Source organism: Mesoplodon bidens (genome assembly GCF_964165515.1).
Source record: "Mesoplodon bidens genome assembly, contig: HAP1_SCAFFOLD_532, whole genome shotgun sequence".
Lineage (NCBI taxonomy): Eukaryota > Metazoa > Chordata > Mammalia > Artiodactyla > Ziphiidae > Mesoplodon > Mesoplodon bidens.
Window position 1 is genome coordinate 261,892 of NW_027671287.1, and position 19,054 is coordinate 280,945.

Here is a 19,054-nt window from a genome sequence, read left to right on the forward strand (position 1 = left end):
TTTGGAGATTAATCCTTTGTCAGTTGCTTCATTTGCAAATATCTTCTCCCATTCTGAGGGTTGTCTTTTGGTCTTGTTTATGGTTTCCTTTGCTGTGCAAAAGCTTTGAAGTTTCATTAGGTCCCATTTGTTTATCTTTGTTTTTATTTCCATTTCTCTAGGAGGTGGGTCCAACAGGATCTTGCTGTGATTGATGTAGAGTGTTCTGCCTATGTTTTCCTCTAAGAGTTTGATAGTTTCTGGCCTTACATTTAGGTCTTTAATCCATTTTGAGCTTATTTTTGTGTATGGTGTTAGGGAATGATCTAATCTCATACTTTTACATGTCCCTGTCCAGTTTTCCCAGCACCACTTATTGAAGAGGCTGTCCTTTCTTCACTGTACATTCCTGACTCCTTTATCAAAGATAAGTTGACCATATGTGCATGGGTTTATCTCTGGGCTTTCTATCCTGTTCCATTGATCTATCTTTCTGTTTTTGTGCCAGTACCACACTGTCTTGATTACTGTAGCTTTGTAGTATAGTCTGAAGTCAGGGAGCCTGATTCCTCCAGCTCCGTTTTTCGTTCTCAAGATTGCTTTGGCTATTCGTGGTCTTTTGTTTTTCCAAAAAAATTGTGAAATTTTTTGTTCTACTTCTGTGAAAAATGCCAGTGGTAGTTTGATAGGGATTGCATTGAATCGGTAGATTGCTTTGGGTAGTAGAATCATTTTCACAATATTGATTCTTCCAATCCAGGAGCATGGTATATCTCTCCATCTATTTGTATCATCTTTAATTTCTTTCATCAGTGTCTTATAATTTTCTGCATACAGGTCTTTTGTCTCCTTAGGTAGGTTTATTCCTAGATATTTTATTCTTTTTGTTGCAATGGTAAATGGGAGTGTTTTCCTGATTTCATTTTCAGATTTTTCATCATTACTGTACAGGAATGCCAGACATTTCTGTGCATTAATTTTGTATCCTCTACTTTTCAAAATTCATTGATTAGCTCTAGTAGTTTTCTGGTAGCATCTTTAGGATTCTCTATGTACAGTATCATGTCATCTGCAAATAGTGACAGCTTTACTTCTTCTTTTCCAATTTGGATTCCTTTTATTTCCTTTTCTTCTCTGATTGCTGTGGCTGAAACTTCCAAAACTAGGTTGAATAAGAGTGGTGAGAGTGGGCAGCCTTGTCTTGTTCCTGATCTTAGTGGAAATGGTTTCAGTTTTTCACCATTGAGGACAATGTTGGCTGTGGGTTTGTCATATATGGCCTTTATTATGTTGAGGAAAGTTCCCTCTATGCCTACTTTCTGCAGGGTTTTTATCATAAATGGGTGTTGAATTTTGTTGAAAGCTTTCTCTGCATCTATTGAGATGATCATATGGTTTTTCTCCTTCAATTTGTTAATATGGTGTATCACATTGATTGGTTTGCGTATATTGAAGAATCCTTGCATTCCTGGAATAAACCCCACTTGATCATGGTGTATGATCCTTTTAATGTGCTGTTGGATTCTGTTTGCTAGTATTTTATTGAGGATTTTTGCATCTATGTTCATCAGTGATATTGGCCTGTAGTTTTCTTTCTTTGTGACATCCTTGTCTGGTTTTCTATCAAGGTGATGGTGGCCTCGTAGAATGAGTTTGGGAGTGATCCTCCCTCTGCTATATTTTGGAAGAGTTTCAGAAGGATAGGTGTTAGCTCTTCTCGAAATGCTTGATAGAATTCGCCTGTGAAGCCATCTGGTCCTGGGCTTTTGTTTGTTGGAAGATTTTTTATCACAGTTTCAATTTCAGTGCTTGTGATTGGTCTGTTCATATTTTCTATTTCTTCCTGATTCAGTCTTGGCAGGTTGTGCATTTCTAAGAATTTGTCCATTTCTTCCAGGTTGTCCATTTTATTGGCATAGAGTTGCTTGTAGTAATCTCTCATGATCTTTTGTATTTCTGCAGTGTCAGTTGTTACTTCTCCTTTTTCATTTCTAATTCTATTGATTTGAGTCTTCTCCCTTTTTTCTTGATGAGTCTGGCTAATGGTTTATCAATTTTGTTTATCTTCTCAAAGAACCAGCTTTTAGTTTTATTGATCTTTGCTATCGTTTCCTTCATTTCTTTTTCATTTATTTCTGATCTGATCTTTATGATTTCTTTCCTTCTGCTAACTTTGGGGGTCTTTTGTTCTTCTTTCTCTAATTGCTTTAGGTGCAGGGTCAGGTTGTTTACTCGAGATGTTTCCTGTTTCTTAAGGTGGGATTGTATTGCTATAAACTTCCCCCTTAGAACTGCTTTTGCTGCGTCCCATAGGTTTTGGGTCGTCGTGTCTCCGTTGTCATTTGTTTCTAGGTATTTTTTAATTTCCTCTTTGATTTCTTCAGTGATCACTTCGTTATTGAGTAGTGTATTGTTTAGCCTCCATGTGTTTGTATTTTTTACAGATCTTTTCCTGTAATTGATGTCTAGTCTCATAGCATTGTGTTCGGAAAAGATACTTGATACAATTTCAATTTTCTTAAATTTACCAAGGCTTGATTTGTGACCCAAGATATGATCTATCCTGGAGAATGTTCCATGAGCACTTGAGAAAAATGTGTATTCTGTTGTTTTTGGATGGAATGTCCTATAAATATCAACTAAGTCCATCTTGTTTAATGTATCATTTCAAGCTTGTGTTTCCTTATTTATTTTCATTTTGGATGATCTGTCCATTGGTGAAAGTGGGCTGTTAAAGTCCCCTACTATGAGTGTGTTACTGTCGATTTCCCCTTTTATGGCTGTTAGTATTTGCCTTATGTATTGAGGTGCTCCTATGTTGGGTGCATAAATATTTACAATTGTTATATCTTCTTCTTGGATCGATCCCTTTATCGTTATGTAGTGTCCTTCTTTGTCTCTTCTAATAGTCTTTATTTTAAAGTCTATTTTGTCTGATATAAGAATTGCTACTCCAGTTTTCTTTTGATTTCCATTTGCATGGAATATCTTTTTCCATCCCCTCACTTTCAGTCTGTATGTGTCTCTAGGTCTGAAGTGGGTCTCTTGTAGACAGCATATATATGGGTCTTGTTTTTGTATCCATTCAGCCACTCTGTGTCTTTTGGTGGGAGCATTTAGTCCATTTACATTTAAGGTAATTGTTGATATGTATGTTCCTATTCCCATTTCCTTAATTGCTTTGGGTTCGTTATTGTAGGTATATTCCTTCTGTTGTGTTTCTTGCCTAGAGAAGTTCCTTTAGCATTTGTTGTAAAGCTGGTTTGGTGGTGCTGAACTCTCTCAGCTTTTGCTTGTCTGTAAAGGTTTTAATTTCTCCATCAAATCTGAATGAGATCCTTGCTGGGTAGAGTAATCTTGGTTGCAGGTTTCTCTCCTTCATCACTTTAATTATGTCCTGCCACTCCCTTCTGGCTTGTAGAGTTTCTGCTGAGAGATCAGCTGTTAACCTGATGGGGATTCCCTTGTGTGTTATTTGTTGCTTTTCCCTTGCTGCTTTTAATATGATTTCTTTGTGTTTAATTTTTGACAGTTTGATTAATATGTGTCTTGATGTATTTCTCCTTGGATTTATTCTGTATGGGACTCTCTGTGCCTCCTGGACTTGATTAACTATTTCCTTTCCCATATTAGGGAAGTTTTCAACTATAATCTCTTCAAATCTTTTCTCAGTCCCTTTCTTTTTCTCTTCTTCTTCTGGAACCCCTATAATTCGAATGTTGGTGCGTTTAATGTTGTCCCAGAGGTCTCTGAGACTGTCCTCTGTTCTTTTCATTCTTTTTTCTTTATTTTGCTCTGCATCAGTTATTTCCACTATTTTATCTTCCACCTCACTTATCCGTTCTTCTGCCTCAGTTATTCTGCTATTGATCCCATCTAGAGTATTTTTCATTTCATTTATTGTGTTTTTAATCGATGCTTCATTCATCTTTAGTTCTTCTAGGTCCTTGTTAACTGTTTCCTGCATTTTGTCTATTCTAGTTCCAAGATTTTGGATCTTGGAAATAGAATCTTGGATCATCTTTACTATCATTATTCTGAATTCTTTTTCAGGTAGACTACCTATTACCTCTTCATTTGTTAGGTCTGGTAGGTTTTTATCTTGCTCCTTCACCTGCTGTGTGTTTTTCTGTCTTCTCATTCTGCTTATCTTACTGTGTTTGGGGTCTCCTTTTTGCAGGCTGCAGATTCGTAGTTCCCGTTGTTTTTGGTGTCTGTCCCCAGTGGCTAAGGTTGTTTCAGTAGGTTGTGTAGGCTTCCTGGTGGGGGGGACTAGTGCCTGTGTTCTGGTGGTTAAGGCTGGATCTTGTCTTTCTTGTGGACAGGTCCACGTCTGGTGGTGTGTTTTGCGTTGCCTGTGACCTTATTATGTTTTTAGGCAGCCTCTCTGTTAATGGGTGGGGTTGTGTTCCTGCCTTGCTAGTTGCTTGGCATAGGGTGACCAGCACTGTAGTTTGCTGGTCGTTGACTGAAGCTGGGTGCTGGTGTTGAGGTGGAGATCTCTGGGAGATTTTCGCTGCTTGATATTATGTGGAGCTGGGAGGTCTCTTGTGGACCCGTGTCCTGAAGTTGGCTCTCCCACTTCAGAGGCACAGCACTGACTCCTGGCTGCAGCACCAAGAGCCTTTCATCTACCCGGCTCAGAATAAAAGGGAAAAAAAGTAGAAAGAAAGAATTAGTAGAAGAAAGAAAGAGAGAGAGAAAGAAAGGAGGAAGGAAAGAAAGGCAGGAAGGAAGGAAGGAAGAAAGAAAGAAAGAAAGAAAGAAAGAAAGAAAGAAAGAAAGAAAGAAAGAAAGAAAGGAGGGAGGGAGGAAGGATGGAAAGAAAGAAAGAAAGGAGGGAGGGAAGAATGAAAGAAAAAGGAAGAGTGAATGGAAGAAAGGAGGGTGGGAGGAAGGAAAGAAAGAAAGACAGGAGTGAGGGAGGGAGGAAGGAAAGAAAAAGAAAGAGTGAAAGGAAGAAGGGAGGGAGGGAGGGAGGAAGGAAGGAAAGAAAGAAAGAAAGACAGGAATGAGGGAGGGAGGAAGGAAAGAAAACAAAGTGAAAGGAAGAAGGGTGGGAGGGAGGGAGGAAGGATAGAAAGACAGGAGGGAGGGAGGGAGGGAGGAAGGAAAGAAAAAGAAAGAGTGAAAGGAAGAAGGGAGGGAGGGAGGGAGGAAGGAAAGAAAGAGAAGGAAAGGAGGGGCGGAGGGAGGGAGGGAGGAAGGGAAGGTAGGAAAAAAATAAAGAGCAGGTAAAGTAAAATTATTTAAAATATGAAATATAGTAGCGTTATTAAAATTAAAAAATAATTATTGAAATAAAAACGGACAGATAGAACCCTGGGACATATGGTGGAAGCAAAGCTATACAGAGAGAATCTCACACAGAAGAATACACATACACATTCACAAAAAGAGAGCAGGGGGAAAAATCAAAAATCTTGCTCTCCAAGTCCACCTCCTCAATTTGGGATAATTCGTTGTAAAAAGAGGAAAAGGGCGAGAAGTCTGAAACCTTGCTCTCTAAGTCCACCTCCTTAATTTGGGATAATTCGTTGTAAAAAGAGGAAAAGGGGGCAAAGTCTTAAATCTTGTCCTCAAAGTCCACTTCCTCAATTTGGGATGATTCGCTGTCTATTCATGCACTCCACAGACGCAGGGCACATCAAGTGGACCGTGGAGCTTTAATCCGCTGCCTCCGAGGCTGCACAGAGTGATTTCCCTGTCTCTTCTCTGCTCTCACAGCTCCCGGGTCTCAGCCTTGGACCTGGCCCCGCCTCTGTGCATAGTGTCGCCGGAGGGCGTCCGTTCTTCGCTCAGACGGGACGGGTTTAAAGGAGCCGCTGATTCGGGGGCTCTGGCTCACTCCGGCAGAGGGGAGGGAGGGGCGCGCAGTGTGGGGCGGGCCTGCAGCGGCAGAGGCCGGCGTGACGTTGCAGCAGCCCGAGGCGCTCCGTGCGCTTTCCCGGGAAAACCGTCCCCGGGTCCCGGGACCCCGGCAGTGGTGGGGTGCACAGGCCCCCCGGAAGGCGGGGCGGACAGTGACCCGCGCTCGCACACAGGCCCTGCGGCGGTGGCAGCAGCAGCCCCAGCATCCCACGCCCGTCTCCGGGGTCCGCGCCTTTAGCCGCGGCTCGCGCCCATCTCCGGCGCTTCCCCAAGCAGCCCTCTTAATGCCCTCTCATCATGCACCAGGAAACAAAAGGGAAGAAAAAGTCTCTTGCCTCTTCGGCAGCTCCAGACTTTTTCCCCGGACTCTCTCCGGGCTAGCCGTGGTGCACTAACCCCTTCAGGCTCTCTTCCTGCCGCCAGCCCCAGTCCTCTCCCTGCGCTCCGACTGAAAGCCAATACCCGTGCCTCAGCTCCCAGCCCCACCCGCCCCAGCGGCTGAGCAGACAAGCCTCTCGGGCTGGTGTGTGCCTGAGGGCACCGATCCAATGTCCCGGAATCTCTCCACTTTGCCCTCCACACCCCTGTTGCTGTGCTCTCCTCTGCTACTCCGAAGCTTTCCCCCTCCGCCACCTGCAGTCTCCGCCCGCGAAGGGGCTTGTAGTGTTTGGAAACCTTTCCTCCTTCACGGCTCCCTCCCACTGGTGCAGGTCCCGTCCCTATCGTTTTGTCTCTGTTTATTCTATTTTATTTTGCCCTACCCAGTTATGTGGGGAGTTTCTCGCCTTTTGGGGGATCTGAGGTCTTCTGTCAGCATTCAGTAGGTGTTCTGTAGGAGTTGTTCCACGTGTAGATGAATTTCTGATGTATCTGTGGGGAGAAAGGTGATCTCCGCGTCTTACTCTTCCGCCATCTTCCTCCGGGTCCCATGGCTGGATTCTTAATGAATAAAACTGGGTTTCAGAATCCCTACTACTGGGTCAATTACAACTTCATTTAATAAGAAATCTCATCTCTTAGTAGGTCTCATAGCATTCTGAATGGTTATGATACATCTCTCTGCCACTTCCCTCATTCTAACTGTTTCCTATTAGAGCCTTGGGATGAGTCCTCCCCCCTTACCTGAAGCACCTAGTGCTAGGCAGGCCTCCTTCCTTTTGCAGGGAGCCCATGCTTGTACCCACATGCCACACCCAGTTCTGGAGGAGTCCGAGAAAGAAGGAGCCTCCAGGAGTAGATGGAGGAAATTCACTCCACCTTTCTCCTTTGAGGCTAATATTCACTATCGGATTCTGTGCTAAGGAAACGAAATGTCCTTCTCCTGTGGAAAGTCTGTCTTCCATCACTTGTGCCGGCCCTGTTTCTGTGTGCTGGGCAAGAAACACTGCATACAGTGAAGACAGAACCAAGAGATCTACCCCAGGGATTGAGCTCAGGGTAGGCACTGGCTCTGTCTGTCCTGTCCGTGATCCATCATTCATCATGGTTGTGACTCTTGGACAGTCACTTATCTCTCTAAATTTCCACACCCTCCACCATAACATATGGGTTACAGCCCCCACTTTGCCCTCCGCTTCACCCCCAAGAGGGCTGGGTGTCAGACATGATAATGGATATTCTCCATGAGCTGTAAAGCATTGTTCCCATGAAAAAGCTGAAGAGTAAGCTTGAAACCCCCTTTACTTGGAGCCGTCAAATCCCTTCTCTCCTTTCAACAGCTACGAAATATCCAGCTTCTTCTTGCCATCATTCAGGATTGAACACTTACAGAGCATTTGTGAAGCACTGGTCCTTTACTTTTCAAACATTTTACCTGCATTCAATCATTTTTGGCCACATGACATAATGCTAAAAGTAGGCCATATTAACATTCCTACATCTCAGAACAGGGAACTGAGGCAAAGAGGGATCTACATATCTTTCCCAAGTACATGCTTCTTCTAAACGGGATTTGAATCCAGTCCATCAGTCATGGTCCCAATGGCTTGCTGAGTTTCTAAACATTCTCAGTTAAATAAAGATATTTGCCCACAAAACCTGTCTGTTGGGTGTTTTCCCTGCATAGCAAACTGCAAGATCTTCCTAAGTCCAACTTTGATTCAGGAGGCTCTGCTGGGCCGCTGGTGAGGAAAGGGACCAGAGGATTGAACTGTGAATAAATTATTGCTAATTTCCCCATGGTCTTCTGCCAGCAAGATGTCAATAGTTGTCTCTATTGTAATGCATTTCCCAGGATGCTGCTTCCAGAATGCGAGAAGAAGAAACACTCATCAGAGGTCAAGAATATCAATCCCAGGCTGGCTGAAAAAGATCCACATCCGGCCACATTTTAGGGTGAACCCTATAAATGACCCAGCTGAAGGTACTGTGGAAAATGTCTCATTAGGTTCACTCAAGAACAATTATTCTAGTTGATTCAGTGCCTCATATTGAAGAAAAAGCTATGAAATATTAAGCAGTATTCTTTTTTTATTCCATGTGTTCAAATTGAAACTTACTAAGCCAGATGGTACTGTTTTAACCATGGAAGTAAACATGCATTTAAAATTCAAAATTTGGTTCATGTTTAAGAGTGAAGATGGTCTCTAGTTACGGTTTAGACATTAGCTGATTTTTGAACTTAGCAACAACACATCCCTCTCTGAAACTGTGTTTCGAAATTTCTTTAAATTATTAGACATTATTTAGAACAGGATTATATTGACATAAATGTTGTACATGCAATACAGAAAATTCCTGTATCCTATCGCTCCAGTTTCAGTTATTAATAATATATAACATAGGTGGAGTATATTTGTTACAATTAGTGAAACAATGTAAGTATATTTTTACTAATTAAAAGTCTATAGTTCAGCTAAGAGTCACACTTTCTGTTGTTATATTCAATGATATTTGAAATATGTACAATATTATTTGTCACCATTGTGGTGCCATACAGAAATGTGTACACTAATGTTCATAGTAGCATTATTCTTAGTAGCCAAAAGATAGAAACAATCCAAAGTCCATGAGGTGATGAATGGATAAATAAAATGTGATATATACATAGAATGGAATAATTTTCAACCATAAAAAGGAATTAAAGATTGACTTATGCTACAAAATGAATGATCCAAATAATATAAAAAATATATTATTGTTAGTGAAATAAGGCAGGCGCAGAAAGACAAATATTATATGATTCCACTTGTATAAGGTACCTAGTGTAGGCAAACTCACAGACACCGGAAGTAGAAATAACCAAGGTCAGTAGGCAGGAGTAAGGTGGATTATGATTTAGTGGGTACAGAGGTTACGTTGAAATGATGCAAAAGATTAAGATGTAGATTGTGTTGATGGGTACACAGCATTGTGAAAGTTAGAAATGCTAGTGAACTGTATACTTCAAAATTAGGAAAAGCATAAATATGTATATTTCATCACAATAAAATAAGTCAACAATCCAACAGAATGGACGATGAATGAAGGAGCAACATATTTGATTAGAAGGAAGCTGAAAGAGTCTTGTAACATTTCAAGAAGAAGGGGGATTTGGAGGGACTTTCAAATGGGCAGAGGGGCCGTGGGACTCTATACTGAAACATAGTGCAATGTTAGTGTTCAAGCTTTTTCAGACTGACACTTTCAAATTGATTAGGTTCCCTACAGCTAGAAAGCTAAAGGTTCTCTTCCTCATTTCTGAAATGTTCCTCCCCTTTGCCTTCCTCCACCCACCAGGGAGGTTTGTCCAACAGCACCTCAGTCCACACTCAGTAACCACCTGCATCCATACACTCCCACCCTGTGTCCACATTAACGAGGCTCTCTGAGTAATTCCTGAGCAGCATCACCAGTGTCCTGACACTTACTCTGTGTCCTCCTAGAGCCCCCCGAGGACCTGTTGGAGAAACTGCCCTATGTGAGGGCAGTTGAAGAGGCTCCTTCTTCCTCCAGGGTAAGCTCCCCTTATTTATCAGAGATTAAAAGTTTGCTTCATTTCTTTCTTTTCCAATTGATTTCAGATCTGAAGATCTACAATGTTCAAGACAGCTGATGTATACAATTTTGCTTGGTTGGATGCATGCTGATTTGAAGCTCTTTCCCAACAGATAACTCATTCAAAAGGCCATTTAAAAAATGGCAACATCAGTTAGGAACTGTAGAGTCAGACACACTTTCCTCAGCAGAAAATTTCCCTCCTTGAAATAGACTTTTGTATTTGCTCCTCAAAGTGGACCTGAGAGATCTTCCAGGCAAAGATCGAGCCTTTCCCACAGCTGTCTTCTCTGGTTTCTTTTGGGGCCATTGACTGAACAACAGTTCCCCATTTGCTTTTCTGAGGACAAAAAAAGAGATGAAATACCTGTGTCCACAGAGCACAGGATGCTGAGATCCTTACACTGTTTTCTATTCTCTAATCACAGGTGGATTGGACAGCAAACAAAAGCGGTATGTATTCAGAGGTCACCCCTGTGCTGAGGAACAATCTAGATGATGAAGACGGTGGGACTCTCTTGCTGGCTTTGCTTGGAGAGACACCCTGTTTCAGGGTCCCTACAGGGATGAGGGCTGGGGGTGTAGAGCTAGAGACTGATTTCCCAGTAAAGAGCCATGCCCAAGATGTATGGTCCTGGAAGTAACTGCATCATTTAGATGATGTGGGTTTGTGTGTATCAGGGTTGGGGTGGGGACCATGTGTGAGCCTATGTGGTGTGATTGTGAACCTGCGTGCGTGAGCATGTGTGTGTTTCCTCAGGAGATATTTCCATCTTACACAGCACAATTCACCTCTCAACAAAGCTCGTCACCACTGCACACTGATTGTACACTACCTTGTTCTTCCCTCAACACAGCTGTTGCCCAGATTTGGTTAATATTCCTTTTCCTCAGAAGGAGATGGTGCAGAGATAAATGTTCTCAGCTCTTGACCTCCTAAGTGGAAAAGCCAAACTGAGAACCCAGGGGTGGGTCCCAATGTGGGTGCTCTGGATCCCTGACCTGCACTTACCACTCAGCCAAGGGATCCTCAGTCATGGAGCAAGGGAGTCCCTGCATCCGTATCCTTGGCTGGAAGTCCTAGCATCTCCAAAGGTCCAGACCTTGCCCTTCAGGTGGCCTTAGTGGCCACAGAATCCAGGGCAGCTATGGGTGGACTAATCAGGTGACTCTGGCACAGTCATTAATGTGAAATTCACCACAAGACCTGCATTCTCCTGGTCAGCTCACAGATTCTGAGAGGTGTGAGACCCCATGTATACAGTACAGGTCATATCTGTCACTGCTGGTGTCATTGCTTAAAAAGGCCAAAAGCAGATAAGAATCAGGGAGCTATTTTATTGTATTGGATAACATTACCATAAGCCTTAGAATTGGTCAATTCCTGTAGTCCACACCCAAAGACTCAAAGTGGAACCTGACTGTTAGGCTGTACACTTCTCCTGCACAGCTGGGTTAGAGACAGGCTGTGCTCAGTCCGGGCTCCCTCTTCATAACGAAGTGCCCCACTTATGGAACAGCTCCCTAGAGTATGGACAGCCCCTGACTCACTGGGCATATGTATATTGTATAGAAAACAAAGACTGGGAGTAAAATATGATACGATTGATAGTGGCTGTATCTAAATGGTAGGATTTCAGTTTTGTCAAATCTTGTGTATTTGATTTTCTTTAAGACAAGTGATTAGTGAATAAATATAGCATATTTTGTCTAGGATGGAATTCAGTCCTTTAATAGAGGTTGCTGTTAATCAACTAAAAAATATTATACAATAGAAGACATGACAAATGCAGTAGCTGGCATTGTGGATGCTGGGGAAAGAGTGATCTGGGAAAAATCAAGAGACAGTGGCAATTTAGCAGAAGCTCAAAAGAGGCAGGATGGGTCATGGGTCTCTGTCATTGAAACAGAGCATGCATTTTAGTGTTTACCATTTTTTAGATCGACCCTTTCCTTCTGATTAGGCTCCCCTTAGCTAGAAAGCCAAAGCTCTGTTTTCATTTCCTTCCTCTTGTCCTTTGCCTTCCTTCATCCGCCAAAGAGGATGGCCCAACACCAGCTCAGCCCACACTTACTAACCTCCCACATCCATACACACCACCCCATGTCCTCATTGAGAAGAAAGCCCTTGAGTAATTCCTGAGCCGCATCACCAGTGTCCTGACAGTTACTCTGTGTCCCTCCAGCTGTTCCTGAGGATGTGGCAGATGACATGCACCATGATAGGACGGAAGAAAAGCCTCCCTGTATCCCCAAGGTAAGCTGGATTTTTTCTGGTCTGAGATAGAAATATTGCTTTATTTCTCTTTGAATAGAATTGAGTTATGAATATTTGAGGGTATTCCTTCCAGATACATAGAATTCCCTTGGTTGGGAGAATGTGGAGTGAGAGTCTATTACCAACTCATGGTGCCTGATTCCACAGGACATTACAATTGACAGCACCCATTACAGCCTGTAGAGTACGGAGCTCTCTCTCCTGCAGCGATTTTTCCTCTAGACAAAGAATTCTGTAATTTCCAGCCTAAATGGACTTGGAAGTTCCATCCTCCCAGCAAAGTTCTTGCCTTTCAGCCTGAGTAGGTTTGCTGATAACCCTTGCTGGGTTCCCTGGACCACTGTTTCTTATCAGGTTTTCTACTGTCAGCAAATGAACAAAAGACCTGAGCATCACTGTGATCTTATCCTCATAGTGTTGTCTCTTCTATAATTGCAGGTGGCCTTCACAGAACGTGAAAACGGTATGTATTCTGGAATCAGTCACTTCAGAAGGAAGAACTTTGAAGATGAGAAAGTGGGACATTCTTGCTGGTTTTAGTGTACAGGGCAAACTGATTCCAAATTTGTGCTGGGAATGAGAGTAGGGGTCCTGGTGATAGAAAGTGATTTACAAGTAATGGAACCAATTACTATAGTCCCAGGAAGAAGCTGTATTATGGTTAGGTGGTGTAGGTTTGTGTGCATGAGACTGGGTGTGTCTGTATGTGAAATGAGTGGTATGATTCTGTGTGTGTATGTGAACTTTTTGTGTTGTGTTTCCCTTGATTTATGTTCCCCTAAACATCACTGTTACTGGGGCCAACTTTCTAGAAAATATTCCCATCACCACTGCATCATGAATGGGTATGGATATAAAAGTAAATAAACTGTACACTTTCAGTGTGTGCATTGATTTTATACCAAGTGAGCCTCATTTAACCTGGAAAACAAATCCTATCACCACCCAGGCAAATGTTTACTGGATGATGATGATGATTATTATTTTTTGGCTGTGTTGGGTCTTCATTGCAGTGCGCGGGCTTCTCATTTCGGTGGCTTCTGTTGTTCCAGAGCATGGGCTCTAGGTGCATGGGCTTCAATAGTTGTGGCACGTGGGCTCAGTAGTTGTGACTTGCGGGCTCTAGAGCACAGGCTTAGTAGTTGTGGTGCACGGACTTAGTTGCTCCATAGCTGGATTCTTAATGAACAAAGCTGGGTTTCAGCATCCCTACTACTGGGTCAATTACAACTTCATTTAATAAGAAATCTCATCTCTTAGTAGGTCTCATAGCATTCTGAATGGTTATGATACATCTCTCTGCCACTTCCCTCATTCTAACTGTTTCCTATTAGAGCCTTGGGATGAGTCCTCCCCCCTTACCTGAAGCACCTAGTGCTAGGCATGCCTCCTTCCTTTTGCAGGGAGCCCATGCTTGTACCCACATGCCACACCCAGTTCTGGAGGAGTCCATGTTAGAAGGGGCCTTCAGGAGTAGATGGAGGAAATTCACTCCACCTTTCTCCTTTGAGGCTAATAATCACTATCGGATTCTGTGCTAAGGAAACGAAATGTCCTTCTCCTGTGGAAAGTCTGTCTTCCATCACTTGTGCCGGCCCTGTTTCTGTGTGCTGGGCAAGGAACACTGCATACAGTGCAGACAGAACCAAGAAATCTACCCCAGGGTGTGAGCTTTGGTTAGGTACTGGCTCCCTTCCCAGGAGGGCGGACAGGAGGTTGTGCTTTGCAAGGTGGGACAGAGAAACCAAGCAGTGTGACAAGAGCATCTCCTCTCATGTTGCTGTGCAAACTGCCAGATGAAGTAGGTTCTTGGTATTTTCTGAAGGCTTTTGCAAGCAAACAAATCTGGGAGTAAAGTCGATTAAAACATGGAAAGTTATACTTAAAATTTTTTTTTCGATAGTCCTTTGAGAAATACATACTTTAATAGAATATGATTGCCATATATGTGTCAATATTTTCCCCACCACAGTAAAAACTGAAAATGCTTCATTGTAAAATGTCACTTGTTTACCCAAGAGACTGTCTATGAGTAAAGTTGTTCTAGAAATCCTGAATCCCTAGGTCGTAGTTTGCTGATAGTTCTGAGGGGAACCCTGGTGTGCGATTCAGTGCCTGCTACTCACAGTGAGGCTCTTAAGAACTCAGAGACCCACCCTGTGGAACCACGTGTGAGGACAGGATTGGAGCCTCGGGCTGGACTTGAAGACGGAAATGCTTTAGAGAAGTGGAAGGAGATACAGGAAGGGCACCTGAGCCATGGGGAGTCAGGGGTGGTTTGTTTAGAGATCATGGAAAAGTGTACACCTGAGCACAGCCTGGGCCACACTTAGGATGCTATTGGTGCTTCTGGTTGAATGGGGAAGAGAAAGGACATCCCCCTCTTGCTTGAGTGAACTCTGGAGAGATGTCTTCTTTAAAGCCTGGGGAGAGGAGCTTCTCTCCCATTATCTCCTGATACCTGTGTACATTCGAGACCCCTCCTGCTTTCTTCTTTCCCTCTGTTGACTCCCTTTCCTTATTTTTCTTCTTTTTTCCCCTTTTTCCACTTTGTATTTATTTTACATATGTATAGTTTATTGTTGTAAAAGTACATATACAATGAAATCCAACGTCTTAACACGTTTTGAAATGTCCAGTCAGTCTTGTTGACTACATGCACCTTGTTGTACAGCATGTGTCTAGAACTTTTCCATTTTGCAAATAACACATTCTAACCTTGAACAGATACTTCCCATGTCAACCTCTTGCCAGCTCTTGGAACCACCCTTCTACTCTCAGCTTCTCGGAGTTTTCTTTCAGTTTTTGACCTTCTGTAACTGGCTTAATTCACTCTTACAAATGTCGTCCTAGTTCTTTCGTGTTGCTGCAAATGGCAGGATTTCCTTCTATTTCAAAGACTGAATGACCTTTCACTGTATGTATACACCAGATTTTCTTTATTAATTCATCTTCCCATGGATACTACGTAGTTTTCCTATGTTGTGTATTGTGTGTAATGCTGCAATGGACATGAGCTTTTAGATATCTCTTAGACATGCTTGTTTTATCTCCTTTGTATATAAACCTAAATCAGTGATTGCTGGATCTTATGATAGTTCTCTTAATAATTTTTGGGGGACTTCCATTCTGTTTTCCATAATGTCTACACCATTTTACATTACTACAGGGAACAAAACAGGGTACAGAAGTTCCACTTCTTCACATCTTTGCAAGCATCCATTAAGTTTCCTTCTTTCTTCTTCTTTTTTTTTTTTTTGCAGTACACGGGCCTCTCATTGTTGTGGGCTCTCCCATTGCTGAGAACAGGCTCCAAAAGCACAGGCTCAGCGTCCATGGCTCATGGGCCCAGCTGCTCAGCGGCATGTGGGATCCTCCCAGACCGGGGCACGAACATGAGTCCCCTGCATCGGCAGGCAAACTCTCAACCACTGTGCCACCAGGGAAGCCCTAAATAACTTTTTATATTACACATCCTAACAGGTGTGAGTGGTATCTCCTTGTGGCTTGATTTCCATTTCCCTGATGCTTAGCGATGTTGAGCAAATTTTCATATGTAGATTGACCACTTGTATGTCTTTATGGAGAAATGTCTAGTGAAGCTTTTTACCCATTTTGAAACTCAGTTATTTGCCCGCTTTTTTTTTGAAATTGACTTGTAGTAGTTTCTTATATATTCTGGATATTGGTCCCTTATTCAGATACAAGGTTTACACATATTTCCTCCCATCCTATAGGTTGCCTTTTCATTCTGTTGATTGTTGAAGAGGCTATCCTTTCTTCACTTGGTAATCTTAGAACCTTGGCAAAGATCAGTTGGCCATATATATGTGCATTTATTTGGCATCTCTCTATTATATTTCATTGGTCTATCTCACTGTCTTGATGCCAGTAGCAGACTGTTTTGACTACTGTGGCATTGTTATGTGTTTTGAGTTCAGGAACTGTTCATCTCCATCATTGCTCTTTGATCTCAAGATTGTTTTATCTACTTTGGGGGGGTTCCATATGTATTTTAGGATTCTGTCCGCTTCTATAATAATGACATGGAATTTTGTGGGTTGTTGCGATATGTGTACATCACTTTATGTAGTATAGAAATGCCAACAGTATTTAATAATCCAGTCTATGAACATGGTATGTCATTCCAATTACTTGTCTCTTCTTTAATTTCTTTCTGCAATGTCCTGTAGTTTTCAGTGTACAAATTTTCACCTCCTCCGAGGCCTTGTCCACTGCCTTCCTCAGGTCTTCTAGAGTCAGGGTTGAGAAGGATGGACTCATGGAGAGAGTGAAATCCCTCCCTCCCCTCTGCACCTACTCTCTGATTATGTCTAATACAGTTGTACTGGGCCATGCCCTTCACCTCTGTCAACAAGTGGGCCCCTTCCTGGGAATTCCTCTTGGATCTGAGTGTTGACTGTATTATTTCATTGTCCACAAGGACTCTCCCAATGCCTGGCGTGGGTCCAAGAGCCCAAGATATACCTATACTCGAATGATCAGATCAGACCATCAAATTTTCTGCAGTAAAGAACAACCAGGAGTGGGGTGGCTGGTTGCTTCTTTCTCATCTTTGGATTTCTTATACTTGAGCTTTCCAGTTTGGTTGCCACTAACCAAATGTGTCTATTTATAAGTAACTTCATTCAAACAATAATTAACTCATTTTATTAAAAAATGCAAAAGACACATAATTGCTTGGTCACACTAGCCATATTTCAGGTGTGTCTGTAACATCTGGAATTTCAGGTTGGTAAGGTTGACGGTGAAAGCTATAAATGTGTCTATAGAAGTGAGGGTTTGAAAGGTGATTTTCTCAGCATCTCTCCCTCATTTGAAATTTTCAACTGTGATCAATATCTTATTGAAGGACTCTGTCTGCACAGAACACAGTGGAGTTCTGAGAACCTGGAGGGAATACCAGGGTGATGCTGTGTGAGCCAGCAAGTCGAGTAGGAGAAATGGGTGGGTCAACTTGTATAATAACTTTATGCTCCTGGTTGTGTTTGTACAGAATGCATGGTGGAGAGCATATATAGCAGTGATGCTAATGACGATTCATGTAGGGAACAACTCTCAGGTAGGATCTATAGCAAGACAATTACTAGAGAACTTGGGTTTCACCCACTTCTTTAGAAACTAAGGAAAGTGAATATGAAATCAGGAAGAAGAAGGAAATATGTGTAGAATTCTGATTTGCTCTTTCCAAATTTTAATGATATAATAGAGTTATTGTGTCCATGTCCTTTGTCTGTAGTGTGCTTATAGTCATCTTTTCTTGCTTTGCCGTTCAGAAATTTGGTTTCTCACAAGACTACTCTTTCATTGCTTTTTTACTGCCAAATATGAATGGTTCGTTTCTATTTGGTACCTGGAGGGTATTTTGCACCAGGGATTTTGGTTTCGTTTTTACATTCACGTATGATTGCCATATCCTATTGGAAACAAAACTCTCATAGTCATTTGACACTGGAGAAGAAGTTCTTATAGTGAGTGTCAGGTGGTGGATGAGACTTGAACTCTCTCCCTCTACACTTTCAGGACTTGTAGCTTCACCTTACTTTTGTCCTCACTGTTTATTCCTCATGGAAAGCGAGTACCCAGAGGTGGATGAGTCACAGAACACATGCTTCGGGATCACTGCATGTGCTCAGTCTCCTCATTTCAGCCTCAGCACCTCCCAAGGCTGATGTGCTGACATGCTTCCATTTGAGAGGGCTCCATATCCTGCTGCCCCTAAGGACCATTCATGGCCTGCAGGAATTCTAGAGGACTGTGTGAAGGGGCTGCTGGGCTCGCTTCACACACTGGCTCTCACAGCCCTGCTAACCTGGTCTCCTGGAGTTCACCAGGCCCAGGAGAGAGACTCAGGGCAGCAGGACCCAGGGTCACTGCTCTTCTTACAACCCTCTGCTCCTTCCAGACAGCCCTGCCCCTGCTCCCCGCACTCCACTCCTGCCTACACTCGGACCTTTCCTCAGGCCTGTGTTGCTCTTATCCTTCCCAGTTCTTCCAAGGCTGGGGTAAACCCTGGCAGGTGCTGTGTGTTTATGAGGCTTCCTCTGCTGTAGAATTTTGTTCCAGTATTCCAGAGTAAGGGAACTGGGACAAATTACTTTTAACTCTAATTTTTCTTTCATCCTCTCTAAAGGGCTACGAGACTTACGGAGTTGTTTTGAAGTACCTAAGTTTAGCTCAGGCACAGGACACTTGAGTTGTGAAGTTGGTTGCATATCAAGACTATTGTGGAGAATGCTGCAGTGAACCTAAGTTCATCTCATTGTGATACTGATTTAATTTCCTTTGGATATATACCCAGAACTGTGATTGTTGAATCATATGATAATTCTGTTTATAATTTTATAAGGAACCCCCATACTCTTTTTCATAATAGGTGTACCATTTTACATTCCCACCAGCAGTGTACAAAGTTTCCAATTCCCCACATCTTGGCCTTAAACTGTTAATATTTTTCTTTATAATACATAGCCTAATAGGTATGAGGTGTTGATTTGCATTGCCCTGATGATTAGTGAGGTTGAGAACCTTTTCCTATATTTGTTAGCCATTTGTATGTCTTTACGGGAAATGTCTTATTTAAGTCTTTGCACATTTCTGAACCCAGTTATTTACCCTTTTTAATTTTTTAACATATTTTGCATTTGAGTTGTAGTGTTTTTCTTATATGTTTTGGACATTATCTCCTTTTCTGATATATGTTTTTAATCTTTCTGTAATTATATTTTTATGCTATTGACTGTTGAAAAAACTATACTTTCCCTATTTGTTGTCTTAGAAGCTTGGTGAATTTCATTTGGCCATGTATCTTTGAGTTTTCTTGGGGGTTATTTATTCTGGTCTTTAGGCCTATGTATCTGTTTCTATGCCAGTACCATACAGTTTTGAGTCCTGTGGCTTTGTAATGTGTTTTGAAGTCAGGAAGTGAGT